The following is a 16,298-nucleotide window of genomic DNA, read 5'->3' on the forward strand; positions in this document are numbered from 1 at the left end:
CATATTCCTCTACCCTTTGCACCTGCAGTTGTCACTGATTAAAAGGGAAAGGCCAAAGAAATCACCCCCTCATTATGCATGATTACATGGGTCCATAGGCACACTGACACATTGGCACCTGTGATATTATGATCAAATTAAATTCTGTTTGTGTTCATTCTGCCTGTTAGCATTTTCTCTAAGAAATGAAAAATCTCTGAATTTGACTTAAAAAAAATTGAACATCTGATTTGGATGCTACATTCATCTTTGAAAGAACATGTCAGGGACATGGAGATGCATGAAGTACAATACACAAAAGGCTGCAATAATGTAATAAATACCACCTTGCCCCCCACCCCAGCTTCTGCTGGGCAGTTTGGACTTGAAAAACTCTCCCATTAGACTGACCATAACAATTGTTTTCTTTAGACGTAAGTTTAGATCTTCTGAGCTTTTGATACATTATTCTTAGCATAATGGTATCCAGAGGGAAATCCTAACAGGTGACTGATGTAAGACTATGTGGTCACTATTTATAAGTAGTCTAGACTTGGTGGCCTTTCTGCTGTGCCAGAGGATGTAAAGGTTCCAGATGACTCTGCACAGTACATGGCCCTAAGCATAAAGGAAGCTTTCCTGAGATGATCCTCTCCCACACTGCCTCCAAAAAAATACCCTCAAACCAGCCTGAGACCTACCCTGTTTGATTGAGAGAAGTGGAAATGTAATTTTAGTTTCTCTCTCTCCTTAAGATTACCAAAGTCTACCCCTGATTCTTATTTGGGTGAAAGTCTACTGATTGCAGAATTTCTTGCCACCTAAATAGTAGACTTAGAGATTGCATTTCCCAAGAAATAGACCCTAATTCTCTGAGATTTATGTGCACTTTTATTCTGGCATTCCCTTGGAATCCATGCCTATGGGCAAGTGAAGGGAAGAGGATTGAGTAGATGAAGAGCTGGGCTTTGGTACCATCACCATAAGGTCTTAGCCAAGCCTACAGGAAGCTCTATATTGCACCCTTCCCAAAGTTGTTAGATGCTGGTTGTCTCCAGAGAGGGTGTAGGACCTTGACTGGTCATACCAGTCATAGTCAAGGCCACACTGGTATGATTAGCTCTTTAGCAGCGGGCAATTCTCAGGCAGAAACTCAGCTGAGAGCTGATAGTAAACAACATTCCTAGCACTTGTTGAGATGAGTACTCTCAGTCTGAAAAGGAGTATCTGGGCAACTCTTCTCAACAGGCACTATATATCTATGCACAGAGTAACTTTTCCAGTCATTTCAACAATCTAAAAGTAGGAAAAATGAAGTTTGCTAACTTTTATTTACAGTCTACAGTGTACTAGTTACTTCAAGCATGAACACTAAGAATAGAGTAACAGCTGTCATTTATTGAGTTCTTATATCTCGTATTATATTAAATGTTTTTTTTAATGTTGTTCTATTTAACCTCCACATTAATTTATGCTTCTTGGAGAAGGAAATGGCAACCCACTCCAGTATTCTTGCCTGGAAAATCCCATGGACAGAGGAGCCTGGCAGGCTACAAAGAAAATAGGGTCTCAAAGAGTCAGACACGACTAAGTGACTGATTTCACTTAATTTACTCTTTTTATTCTCTTTCACAAATGAGGAAGCTGAAGCTAGAAAAGTTTAAGTGACTTGACTAAAGTTACACAAACGGAAATGAGAGTGTCAGGATATGACTTCTTCAAAGTCCTCTCTCTTAGCCTCTATTTTCTACCACCTGTCCATCTTGTGTTGCTTTGTTTTATTCTTGTGAAAATCCTAGGATTTACATACCATTTCTATCCCCTTTTGCAGAGAAGAAATTGAGGATCAGGAGATTACACAGCCTTTCTCAAGGTCACATATTATTAGTAACTTAAACAAGGTTCTGTCTAATTCTAAAGCTCTTGTTCTTTCTACTGCCACTGTATTGATTATAGGCAGTTCATCAAAACTTGAGGAGAGGGAAATGGCAACTCACTCCAGTACTCTTGCGTGGAGGGTCCCATGGACCGAGGAGCCTGGTAGGCTACAGTCCATGGGGTCGCTAAGAGTCAGCATGACTGACTTCACTTTCACTTTTCATTTTCATGCATTGGAGAAGGAAATGGTAACCCACTCCAGTATTCTTGCTTGGAGAGTCCCAGGGATGGAGGAGCCTGGTGGCCTGCTGTGTATGGGGTCTCACAGAGTTGGACAGAACTGAAGCGACTTAGCAGCAGCAGCAGCATCAAAACTTGATAAATACTCACTTAACTCAATTATGAATCCTTAAAGAGTAGTTTTTACTTAGCCTTATGAATTTATAAGATTCCATGGAATATTTCCATTTGGAATTGTAAAGTGTGCTAAGAAACAGGCCAGCAGCCAGTTTGTGAGGCTGAAAGAGCCTACATTGACATTATTGTCCAATGTTTTCAAGCAAGTCTATTCAGAGCAATTAAGCAATTTCTATTCATACCAATTCAGGTATTTCCAGAATTAGTCCCATAATTAAGGCAGGGACTATGTTGGATTCATCCCTGTACCCACCTCAGCAAATGCCACATGCTTGGTACCCAGTAAAATTTATTAAAACTGAGAGGGAATATATGAACATAATGAGGACCGATAGTTTTCAGGATTTCATCATCAAGAGTCTCTACAGATGGATAGATAAAGAAGATGTGGTGTGTATTCAATGGAATATGTCATTACTGTTGTTCACTCCGTAAATCTTGTCCGACTGTGATCCCATCGACTGCAGCAAGCCAGGCTTCCCTGTCCTTCACTGTCTCCCAGAGTTTGCTAAAACTCAAGTCCACTGAGTCAGTGATAGAATCCAACCATCTCATCCTCTGTCACCCCCTTCTCCTTCTGCCCTCAGTCTTTCACAGCATCAGGGTCTCTTCTAGTGAGGCAGCATTTTCTTTCAGGTGGCCAAAGTATTCGATATTCAGCTTCTGCATTGGCCCTTCCAGTGAATATTCAGGACTGAATTTCCTTTAGAATTGACTAGTTCGATCTCCATGCAGTCCAAGGAACTCTCAAGAGTCTTTTATAGCACCACAGTTCAAAAGCATCAGTTCTTTGGCACTCAGTCTTCTTTATGTCCAGTTCTCATGTCCATACATGACTACTGGAAAAACCATATCTTTGATGAGACAGACCTTTGTTGGCAAAGCGATGTCTCTACTTTTCAATATACTGTCTAAGCTGGTCATAGCTTTCCTTCCAAGGAGCACGCATCTTTTAATTTCATGGCTGCAGTGAACTTCTGCAGTGATTTTGGAGCCCCCCAAAAGAAAATCTTTCACTGCTTCCACTTTTCCCACTTCTATTTGCCATGAAGTGATGGGACTGGATGGCATGATCTTCCTTTGTAGAATGTTGAGTTTCAAGCCAGCTTTTTCACTTGCCTCTCTCACCCTCATCAAGAGGCTCATTAGCCCCTCTTAACTTTCTGCCATTAGAGTCGTATCATCTGCAAATCTGAGGTTACTGATATTTCTCCTGGCAATCTTGATTCCAGCTTGTGAGTCATCCAGCCCAGCATTTTCAATGATACACTCTGCATAGAAGTTACAAAAGCAGGGTCATAATATTCAGCCTTGATATACTCCTTTCCCAATTTTGAGCAAGTTCATTGTTCCACATCCAGTTCTAACTATTGCTTCTTGACTTTCACACAGACTTCTCAGGAGGCAAGTAAGGGGGTCTGGTATTCCCATCTCTTGAAAAATTTTCCACAGTTTGTTGTGATTCACACAGTCAAAGGCTTTAGCATCGTCAATGAAGCAGAGTAGATGTTTATCTCAAATAATACTGCTTTTTCTATGATCCAATGAATGTTGGCAATTTGACCTCTGGTTCCTCTGCCTTTTCTAAATCCAGCTTGAACATCTGGAAGATCTCAGTTCATGTACTGCTGAAGCCTAACTTGAAGGATTTTGAGAACTACTTTGCTAGCATGTGAAGTGAGAGCAATTGTATAATGGTTTGGACATTCTTTGGCTTTGCCCTTCTTTGAGGTTGGAATGAAAACTGACGTTTTCCAGTTCTGTGGCCACTGCTGAACTGTCCAAATGTGCGGGCATATTGAGTGCAGCACTTTCACAGCATCATCTTTTAGGATTTGAAACAGCTCAACTGGAATTCCATCACCTCCACTAGCTTGCTTCATAGTAATGCTGCCTCAAGTCCGCTTGACTTGACTCCAGGATGTTTGGATCTAAGTGAATGACCACATCATCATGGTTATCCAGGTTATTAAGGCCCTTTTTTATACAATTCTTCTGTGTATTCTTGCCACCTCTTGTTAATCTCTTCTGCTTCTGTTAGGTCCTTTCCATTTCTGTCCTTTTTGATGAAACTAAATACTACTCAGCCATGAAAAAGAATGCAATTTTTGCCATTTGCAACAACTTGGATGGATTTGAAGAGAATTGTGCTAAGTGAGGTAAATAAAACAAAGAAAGACAAATACTGTATGATTTCATTCATATATAAAATCTAAAAAACACAACAAGTTACTGGATGTAATAAAAAAGAAGCAGACTCACAGATATAGAGAACAAACTAGTGGCTACCAGTGGGGAGAAGGAAGGGGAGAGGAGCAATATAGAGGTAGGAAAGGAAGAAGTACAAGCTACTATGTATAATGTAAGCTACAAGGATATATTGTACAACACAGGAAATGTAGCCACTGTTGAATAATAACTATAAATGGATGTTGGGCTTCCCTGGTGGCTCAGTTGATAAATAATCCACCTGCAATGCAGGATATATGTGTTTGACTCCTGGGTTGGGGAGGTTCCCTGGAGAAGGAAATGGAAACTGAATCCAGTATTCTTGCCTGGGAAACCCTGTGGGCAGAGAAGCCTGGAGGGCTACAGTCCAGGGGGTGGCAAGAGTTGGAAATGACTTAGTGACTAAACCACCACCGTAAATGGAGTATAACCTTTAGAAACTGTGAATCACTATATTGTACACCTGTAACTTATATAATATTATACCGCAGCTACACTTCAATTTTAGAAAGTAGTCTTGTATACCATTTCCCCTCACAGAGAACATCTTCTCTTAATAAATGTACATTTTATAACTAATAACATGTCTCCATTGTTAAAATTAAAAGCATACAGAATTCCACTAGAACTTCCAATAAACCACAAATAGTCAATAGTAAATCTGAATTGATAAAAATGATTCTGCCAATAGTAAAGGGCAACATTTCAGTGAATGTGTGTGACCACAGTTCATGGGTGACCAATTTCTTTCATGGCTTTTGGCATTACTATCTCTGCTATCCTGAGATCCTGGAATCCCAAGACGGGATAGTCCTTGATGTATTTGTTCCAGGCAAAATCAGAAATGGTAAAACTTCCTTTCTGCACCAATTCAGCTGCAGCTTTTTCTTTGCAAATGGAAATCTTTCCAAAGGGGAGAAAGGACAGGCGGGTGCCAATAAATAGAAACTGTAAACTTTGAATAAAGTAAATCTTTTCTGAGCTTTGAGTCCCTGAATTCCCCAAGCATTGGCGCTGAGTGAGGGGCTATGTGGTTCCCAGGAAAAGTCTGTGATGTGAGAACACTTGATCCCACACACAAGTCTTCATTATATGAGATACTACCCTTGAAAGAAAACCCACTGTCTGCCTCCTGGCAATCTAAATCTTGTCAATACACTGAAGGAACTCTTTGTTTAGAGTGTACAAAGCTTTCTTTCTTCCTTCTCTCCTTTAGAAAATCAGCAGACAGAATATTCCCCCGGCAGCTGGGGCTCCATCAGGGCTGACCATGCTCACATTCGTTTTTCTGGTTTATGACTCCTTCTGAAACAGGGACTGGAGTGAACGATGCGCCTGAGGACACAGCACACTTTAGGAACTCTAAACGCCCATCTTCTTGCAGTTTATATGATCTTATTTTAATTGAAAATGGCTTTTTAACGGTTTTCTTCCTTGCCATAATAAAAAAGGGCTCCAGTTGCCATCATCAAAGGAAACGGATGGCATCTTTTGCTTTGATTTAACTGCATTACTTTTTGTTAAACAAACACAAAATCAAATTAAACTAACAAGCTTCCAGGCAAGGGAGGGAGGGGAGATGGTTCCCCTGTCTTCTTGAGGACTTGGAATCTGTCCCTTTGAAAACCGGAAGCAGCTTGGATGGTTAGGGTGAAAGCGAGGGTCACTCAGTCCTCCAATATTCCTGGTGTGATAGCAGCTCATGTGTCCTTCATGCAGGTTACCGTCTCTGAGACACACCTGTCTGTCTCAGTTCAGTTTAGTTGCTCAGTTGCGTCTGACTCTTTGTGACCCCATGGACTGTAGCCTACCAGACTCCTCTGTCCATAACATTTTCCAGGCAAGAGTGCTGGAATGGGTTGCCATTTCCTTTTCCAGGGGATCTTCCCGACCCAGGGAATCTGCATAGAAGTAATAAATAGGGTGACAATATTCAGCCTGGACATACTCCTTTTCCTATTTGGAACCAGTCTGTTGTTCCACGTCCAGTTCTAACTGTTGCTTCTTAACCTGCATACAGATTTCTCAGGAGCGAGATAAGGTGATCTGGTATTCCCATCTCTTCAAGAATTTTCCAGTTTGTTGTGATCCACGTAGTCAAAGGCTTTGGCATATCAATAATGCAGAAGTAGATGTTTTTCTGGAACTCTTTTGCTTTTTCAATGATCCAATAGATATTGGCAGTTTGACCTCTGCCTTTTCTAAACCCAGCCTGAACATCTGGAAGTTTTCAGTTCATATACTGTTGAAGCCTCACTTGGAGAATTGTGAGCATTACTTTGCTAGCGAATGAGATGAGTGCGATTGTGCAGTAGTTCGAACATTCTTTGGTGTTGCCTTTCTTTAGGACTGGAATGAAAACTGACCTTTTGCAGTCCTGTGGCCACTGCTGAGTTTTCCAAATTTGCTGGCATATTGATTGCAGCACTTTCACAGCATCATCTTTTAGGATTTGAAATAGCTCAGCTGGAATTCTATCACTTCCACCAGCTTGGTTTGTAGTGATGCTTCCTAAGGCCTACTTTACTTCGCACTCCAGGGTTTCTGATTCTAGGTGAGTGATCACACCATCGTGGTTATCTGGGTCATTAAAATCTTTTCTGTATAGTTTTTTGGTTTATTCTTGCCATCTCTTCTTATTATCTTCTGCTTCTGTTAGGTTCGTACTGGTTCTGTCCTTTATTGTTCCCATCTTTGCATGAAATGTCTACCTGAGGTTGTTTTGAAGCCCTTTCTGGGATTTAAACTTACAGATGCAAAGGCCTTGACTTTTATCGCTGTATGATTCAGTGCATGAAATGCCAACCTTTTGGGGAAATAGTTTATTTTTGTTTCATATTTCTGTTTACATTTTCAAGTGAAATTTCTAAGCTTTTAGAAATGGCCAGATTGACAAGAAATCACATTTTAAAATATGTCCGACTTGATTTTAATTAGTTGGTCCCGGGTGACTCAATTGCCCAGGGAAAGACCTGTTATCATTATTCTAAACTTTGCAGATCAGGGAGGCCTCCATTTCTCAGCAGAGGCTGGGTTTGGGAAAGGCAGTAACAAGGCTCTGACATTTTCATTGTAATCTTTATTTCCAAGAGCATCAGAGAGTTCTGTAAAAATGGTGTGTGTGGGTGTGTGGGTGTGTGTGGGTGTGTGTGTATTAGTCACTCAGTTGTGTCTGACTCTTTTCAACCCCACGGCCAGTAGCCATCCAAACTCTGTCCATGAAATTATCCAGGCAAGAAACTGGAATGGGTTTCCATTTCCTTTACTTTCTGTAAAAATTAATAATTTAATTCAGAGATTCTATTCATTTCAACAGAAGAAACATTTCATCGAAACTTAAATATATTCTAATACAATTCACTGAAAGATGCGTGTGTTTTATTATCCATAATTGTTCATTCATAACCACAAAATACAGAAGTATAGAGAATTTAGAAGAGTAGTATATAAAAATTCATTTGTTGTAAAAGTACTATGTATACACATACATACACACACACGCACACACACACACTTGAATACGAATTTGACATGGATTCCTAACACGTTTAAATCTAATTAAATGATAAGAAATTAAAATGAATAATTTAATAATAATAAGATAGTACATAAAGAAATCTGATTAAGTTTAATTCTAATAAACTTTATCCTTTGAAAGATATTTCTAAAATTAAACCTATTTATTCAATATGTGTTTCTTGAGTACTTAGTCTATGTCAGGTGCTTTGCTAAGCACCTGGGCTACAACAGTAGGAAACCAGAGAATCTTTGTCCTCAAAGACATTGCTGTCCAATTGGAGAGAGGTATTGATCAAACACATAAATATAATTACAATTTTGTCTAGTGCTTTGAACTATCTCCTGAAAGAGAAGTGAGTTAGTTGATCAAGTGAAGAGGCAGGAAAGATAAGGTATTCTTGGTGAAAAAAAAAAAAATGGCAAACTAAAACCAATCAAACAGCATTTACAAAATTCCCCGGGGAAAATTAGTCTGGTCAAGATAAGCAGGACTGAGGATGTGTCTAGAATTCAGTGGGGGGAAGAGTGACAGAAATGAATCCACAAGAACAGCTGGCCATTGTTCAGAGCCAATAGAACAGTTAAGAATTTTTATCTTTGTGCTAAAAGCAGCGACTGAAGTACCCTAAATAGGAAGCTCACGTGAATTAATAAGTCAAGGTCAACACATTGAGGGTTACTGAACTTAGCACCTCCAATTTCTTTATTTTTTCCTCTAAGTCTTTTCAAAATCAGTTCTCAAAGCCAGCACATCAGAAGACCTCTGGCTCCCACATTGCCCCCTTCCTGTTGCTTCCTTGGAGGAAGGTTTTCTGATTCCTATAGACTTGCCTATATCTAAGGAGCCTGCAATCTGTTTGAAGATGCCTTTCCTCAGGAGAGCTCCATATTCCGGAGAAGAGCCGTGAGGCTTCCTTTACCAAATTTTGGTTCTGGATCTGTTCTTTTGCTAACCTAAATTAGAATCTATGATGGGGAAAGTGTACTTTGTTTTTTTCCAATAATTGTGTGCCCCCAAAAAAGCACTTCCAAGGATACTTCCCTCAAGTCTCATCACCAGTCTTGCCCTTTTACACCAGGCCATCTCTCCCACCTGCTTTCTGTCATTATTAGAAAATGGTGAATGTTAGGGGGAAAAAAATCCCCATAGGCTCATTTTTATATCCCCTTGTACTGTGGCTGAATGCTGCTCTCGGAATTCCCTGCTGACTTCCTTCTTTGAGACTGTGGAGCAGAGCATTGCCTTGGTTGTAATTCAGTGAATATTCAATACATTGCCACTTACAGAGAGCTAGGCATTCATCTAAGCACTTTAAATGCACTAACTACTTCAATCCTCATTAATATGCCCACTTGATAGATGGCAACTTGCTTATTATTAATGCTGATGCTGAGACTTGAGCAGAAACAGTCTGGCTCTATGTTTAACACTAGGACTATGATTTTATTTATATTTTTATTTATCCTAAAGTGATGTGATCCTCCTGGTAGTCAGTGAGGTCTTATGAATAAACAGCATAAATCCACAGCATAAATCCAGAATCTATGAAAATGGGAGATTGAGAAAAAGACATTTAAAAGACAGCACTGCAATATCTGCATAGTCACATTTTTCTATGTGACTATAGGAAACCAAAAGAGACTATTCCATAAATAGATCCTGAAATATTAACATGCAGATTCAAAAAGAATTTAGTCATCTCTTCAGGCTGCATACTTTCACTAAGAAACATTTTCATTCATAATATTAGTGAATGCTATTCAAATTTCTGCTAGCAACTTTTTGGTTATAATGGTGGAGCTAATGTGAATAAATGAATGAATGAGTGGATGAGGGCTTTTTAAAATCTCATAGCAATCTGAGAACTTCCTAAGGAAAATTCCTGAGGTCTTGAATACTAGTTTCAGTGTCATTAGGCAGTAGACTTACTATGGAATTAATATTAAATTCTTCTTTGCATGAGAAAATCAAAGAACTCTTCTTTGGACGAAATCAAGACCAAACCTGAGAGCATGTAAGGGGAAGCTCTGATGCCACAGGTCAAAGGAGGCCCCAAACAATCTGGCCAAACACCTTCTTGTTCCTCCCCTTCTCCAGTCACCCCCTCTAGTGCTCCCATACCACGGCACCTACTCTCTTGTCACCTCATCCTTCTTAATCATGCCATCTCTTTCATACCCATATATTTTTAAAAGAACACTTTATTGAGGTCTGATAGACAGATAAAATTGGTATGCATATTTAATGTATATAACTCGATGAGTTTGGAGATAAGTATGTATACCCATGAAACCATCACCATTAAGCCCATAAACATACCCATCCCCTCTCAACATTTCCTCCTGCACCCTTTATTATTTTTACTATTTTTTATGTATATGTGTGGTAAGAGTACTTAACATAGAATCTACCTTCTTAGCAAATTTTAGGATACAGTATTGTTTTGTTAGGAGGGCATTATGCTAAGTGAAATAAGCCAGACATAGAAAGATAAATACTGTATAATCTCATTTCTATGTAGAATCAAAAAATAGTTTCATAGAAGCAGAGAATAGAATGGTGTTTACCATGAGCTGGAGAGGTGGAGAAATGAAGACGTAATGATTAAAATGTACAAAGTTTGAGTTACACAACTAAGTTCTGGTGATCTACTTCAGTCCATGTTCGACTGGATGTGCTGTTCCTTTTTCTTGAAATACTTGGTTTCTTTATCTAAAGAGTCTTGACCAAGCTCAACGTGTCACCTATTTTGTGATGCATTCCTTAAATTCCTCCAAGTGAAATAAATTATTTTACCTACATGCTTCCATAGGCTCCTATGCCCACGTCTGTTGCGCCATGTTGTATTATCCTGATTGGTTCACATCCACTTTGCTTGTTGGACTTTGAGACAGCTGGGACCAGGATTTCTAGTTCAATATCTGAGTTCAAGAAATGTGCTGTTTTCCTTTTGGGTTCCAGGGATTGTGGTAGGTACAGAGGATCTATTGATGACTACGATATGATTTTTGTTTTTTTGAAAAGGGTGCAAGCACTGATAGAAATAGGCATGAAGTGGAAAATCTGAACGCCATGTGCAATGTGCTTGAGGAGAATAAAGCTTCAAGAAGAGAGCTCTTCACCCAGATTTGAACTGAAAGGATGGAAATACTGCCTCAGCCAAGTCTTGAAGGGCAAGTGGAAGTTAGACCAGGAAGGGTACTGAAGAAGGAATGGTATTTCATACAGATAGAAATCTTGATAAAAAACTGAGGCATGAAACCACAGGATGTGTTTGGGAGAACACACAAGAATTTCAGTATTACCAGAGAACAAATTAGCCCAGAGGCTGAAGAGAGATGTGTGTGTGGTGAGTGTGTGAGGGAGGCTGCAGGGACTCACCCTGACTGATTCAAAACTGAGTGTATCTTCTAGATGAGAGGAGACTGCAGTTGTTCATGTAGAAGAATAATGCACTCAGTTCTGAGAAAGGTTATTGTGACTGTAGTGTAGCAAAGTCCCAGAAGAAGAGTGTGGGGGCAGGGCTACAGCAATGTTTCCTTAGAGAGAGGTGAGAAAGGTTCAAACCCAAAATGCTCTAAGGAGCTGTACCTAGAACACGGTCTTCCGCAGGTACAATATTTCTTTGTTGAATGAATGAATGAAAGTGAGAATGGCTCAGTCACGATCGATCCTTTGAGACCCCATGGACCATACAGTCCATGGACTTCTCCAGGCCAGAATACTGGAGTGGGTAGCCTTTCCTTCCTCCCGGGGATCTTGCCAACCCAGGGATCGAACCCAGGTCTCCCGCATTGTAGGCAGATTCTTTACCAGGTAAGCCACAAGGGAAGAACAAGAATACTGGAGTGGGTAGCCTATCCCTTCTCCAGTGGATCTTCCTGAACCAGGAATTGAACCTGGGTCTCCTGCATTACAGGCGGATTCTTTACCAAATGAGCTATCAGGGAATTCCAAATAAATGAATGGGTGCTTTTAAAACAGTAAAGTTTAACCAGTTTGCTTTTTCTCTAATTTTTTTAAATTTTATATTGGAGTATAGTTGATTAACAATGTTTTGTTAGTTTCAGGTATATAGCAGCAAACTGATTCAGTTATACATTTGTGTGCTAAGTCTCTTTAGTTGTGTCCTACTGTTTGCTACCCTATGGACTGCGGCTTGCTGGGCTCCTCTGTCCATGGGATTCTCCAGGCAAGAATACTGCAGTGGGCTGCCATGCCCTCCTCCAGGGGATCTTCCTGACCTCGGGGTCAAACCGCTGTCTTCTGTATGTCTCCTGCATTAGCAGATAGGCTCTTTACCACTAGTGCCACCTGGGAAGCCCATGCATATACAAGCATCTATTCTTTTTCAAATTCTTTTCCCATTTAGATTATTAAGTATTGAGCCAAGTTCCCTGTACTATATAGTAGGTCTTTGTTAACCAATTTGTTTTATACAGTGAAAATTATTGCATTGAGGCAATATTTTATTACCACCAGAGTAGGCTTTTCAATTTATTTATCTAATATAAGAATTGATTCTCATGAGGGCAAATAAAAAATGTGCTCTTTTTATGTAAAAAGTACAGGAATAAAGAAACAATATATAAACATATTTAAAGTCTATCTGTGGTATTAAAACTTTATTGAGAAAGAAAGTGAGGAAGGAAAATATTTTAAAAGGTTCTATGGTGGGAAAAGAATTTTAAAAGTTTAAGAAATGCCACTCTAAATAATTATTGTAACTTCAACAGCATTTGTTTGTTTTAATCTAGAACACTGAGTCTTTTTGTTTAACATAAATCTACTTAAGTCCGTCTGAGTATTTGAGATTCAGTTTGGCATTATTGCTTATTTTGTTTTTGGTATCATATTGACTTGAGAAAAGTATATCTGAACAGAAAAAGAAAACTATTCCCATGACTCAGAGAAGTGGCATTTTAAGTGTAAAGTTCATTTCACCTGAGGACTACAAGCTATTCCAAAATGATATTTCATCAATCCTCAAAGTAATCTATTTTATAGTGAAACAGAGAAGAGCACTCCTAACATCTCTCCATGGGGATAACAATTAGTTATTCTAAATTCAGGCCCAGGAATATCAATCTTTGCGCAGTAGCAGGCATCTGAGTTGCTGTTTTCATGATGGTCATGGTTCTCAGATGGGAATTTTGTTGCTCAAGAGCCTTCCCTAACCTAGTACCCTAGGGATCTGGCAAACCAGCTACTCGGTTAAAGCTGATACAGAATGGGCGCTGGCCTCAGCATCACTCTTCTACCCACCTCTCACCTCTCAGGGTGAGTGTATCTGCTAAGCAACCATCTTCCCAGGAAATGGACTGGTTTGATACTTTTCCCACAGAGTGTCTGCTTTTTCTGAAATACCAAGGTGATACTGTGTTCACAACAGAGATATGCCATCTGCCCAAGCAAGCCCAGAAGAGAAAGTGATGGAATTCAAACCTGAGTGGCTGCACACACATAGCATCTGTCTCTGAGGAGCTTGGATACCCCTGTGTCTGTTCTTTAGGGACCCACAGTTTTTAATTCAAGATAGAATTCCCTTCAGAAACTGTTGCTCTGAAGACCAACTTCCTCCACCTGCCAGTCTATTTTCTGACGGCAGTAGGTCCATGCTACCCTCTTTTAGCAGCACTCTTTGGGTTCTCCTCCATCTGTATCTAATAGACAAAGGTGAATGCTGGAAAACATGGATCAGAATTTTTAAGGTACTACCCGCAGGATTAATGTAGTCCAAGGCAGTTATTTCAGTTTGTCCTGGATGGGTCAAGTTCGGCTAGATGTGCTGTATGAGATCTGGATAAAGGCACTGTATTACATTCTGTACTTCAACCTCACAAACCAAAAGGAGCATGACTTTCTTTTCTTCTGCTCTCATGATACTGTATGCTCCTGATTTTCATCCTGCTTCTTTACCTAATTCTCCCTGTTCTAACTGAATCAACTTTTCTGCCCATGTAGCTGATATTCAGATTTTCTCTTCTCGTCCTTCTCTATACAATCTTCCCAGGTAATTTTATCCACTCTCATAGCTCTTTTATTTTTATGTGATGGTCCTTGACCAGCTCTATGTCCTGAATGTTAGACCTGTATTTAATCAATTGAATCTCAATTCATGTGTCCCAAAGTCACCTCAGAATTAACAGGTCTCGGACTGAACTTAGTACATCCACTGGGAAACCTTCAATCCTAGCCTTCCAAAATTAGTAGATGATGCTCACCTGCCAGAATACTGCTAGAAATCTAGGCATCATTCATGGCCTCTTTCTTTATCTCCATCATATCCAATCCCACACCAGTCAAATGTTGTCCTTTTATCTCCGTGTGTGTGTGTGTGTGTGTGTGTGTTTAGTCACTTCAGTCATGTTCAACTCTTCGCAACCCCATGGACTATATAGACCACCAGGCTCCTCTGTCCATGGGATGCTCCAGGCAAGTGTACTGGTGTGGGTTTCCATTTCCCCCTCCAGGGGATCTTCCTCACCCAGGGGGTCAAACCCTCAGCTCCTGTGTCTCCTGCATTGGCAGGTGAATTTTTTACCACTAGTGCCACCTTTTCTCCTTAGTTCCCTTCAAATATATTTATTGTGGCCACTGCAACGTAAGTTCCCATTATCTCTGGTCTAGATTCCTTCCACAGCTCTCTGGTTGTTAGCTGTGATCCTAGTCTTGCTTTCTTCTCTTCATTTATTCACACTGAAGGCAAATGACACTCTCCGAATCACAAATCTAAGCATATTATTTCCCTGGTTGACAGCTTTAAGTCGATTTCCATTCTGAAAACCTTCTGTCTTCTGGTCCCTTCTGATTTCTCCAGAACTTTGAGGCTTTCTTAAATTTTATAGCTTCTTTGAGATTCTTAATTTCATCATGATCTCTCCACACACACCTCTGTATCTTTCCTTCTCTCTCCATCGAGGAATTCAACGTTCACATGGGCTTCCTCATTCTTCCATTGTTATTGCACTGCTACCTCTAAGACCTCGGTTCGTTTATGCCTTTCTCAACCTCCCTTCCTGCCTGCTTAAGTCATAGTGGTTTCTCTTCAATGTGCTATCATAGGATATTGCATCCTTATTAATAGCTGGATCTGTCTGTCCAAATGCCCTACTTCAGAGCACACCATACCCCGTTAATGAATGTAGAAATGCTATTTTCTCTGTCTGAAAACATACCACATCATCCTCCATCCCCCATTCCCACCCTCACCCAGCTAAGTCTTCCTAATCTCTCAACATTCAGGGAGTGCTCTTCTGAAAACTTTTCCCTGATTTTGCAAATGAGGCTAGGTGACTCTCCACTGTGCTCTCCAGGTGATGAATCATCTTTTGTGATTATGTCAGATCACAGCACTGTTCTGCTCAAGATCTTCCAAAGACTCCCCATTTCACTCAAAGTAACACTCAGAACCCTTGTAATAGCCTACAGTGCCATACAGCATCTGCCCCCCTCTTTCCTTATTATTCCTCTAACTTCATCTTTCAATGGTCCCCTCTTTCTTTTACCAAGTTTACGCCTGCTACCCATTTAAGGCTATGGCAGCAGCTGAAATGCTTTCCCTGGCTATCTACGTGACTAACTCCCTTGTCTCCTTCAAACCCTTGCACAAATATCCCCTTGTCAATGCACCTGTGTAAGCACCCTATTTTAAGTTGCAATCTGCTCCACTCCTATCTGCACACTTCAAATCTTCCCTTTTTGCTGCATTTTAGTAGCGCTCCTTCCTTCCGATCAAATAATGTAATTAATTTGATTATTATTCATGGTTTGTCTTTCCTTATTAGACTGTAAGCTCCTTATAGGTGGATATTTTTATCTGCTATGCTCACTCAAGTTTTTCAAGTGCCTTCAATGGTGTCTGGAATAGAAGAGGTGATCAGTAAATAAGTTTAAAGGATGAGCCCTGATTGTACTATATTAAAATTGTCTTCCTTGTCCATCTGTCTACCACCAAACTATGCACTCTTTAAATGCAGGGAGTTTCACTAGTATGTCTATTTATAATATCTAGCACATTTCCTGAAAATAGTGGGTTTGTAATAAATGTTTGCTAAGTGCATGTACTCATCCTTGACCTCACTAACCCATAGTTCTCCAGGGTTTGCAATCACACCATACCAAACTAGAAAATGAGCCCAAGAGTGTTGCTTTCTTAGTGGAAAAATTTCACTATTAATTCTCATGGCATCTGAGATCTCCAAAGATGGAGTCGAACATTGACTGATATAGTGACTACAGTCAGCCCTCCATATGCTTAGGTTCCATATCCACA

The 16,298-nt window shown here is 40.0% G+C and overlaps 1 protein-coding gene across 1 annotated transcript in view; it reads left to right on the plus strand.

The window, feature by feature from the left end:
* PLCXD3 (phosphatidylinositol specific phospholipase C X domain containing 3) overlaps positions 1 to 16,298 on the plus strand; it is a 191,254-nt gene that overhangs the window by 167,563 nt on the left and 7,393 nt on the right. The gene's annotated exons all lie outside the window — the stretch shown is intronic.

The sequence above is a fragment of the Ovis aries genome, chromosome 16 (genome assembly GCF_016772045.2).
Source record: "Ovis aries strain OAR_USU_Benz2616 breed Rambouillet chromosome 16, ARS-UI_Ramb_v3.0, whole genome shotgun sequence".
NCBI lineage: Eukaryota > Metazoa > Chordata > Mammalia > Artiodactyla > Bovidae > Ovis > Ovis aries.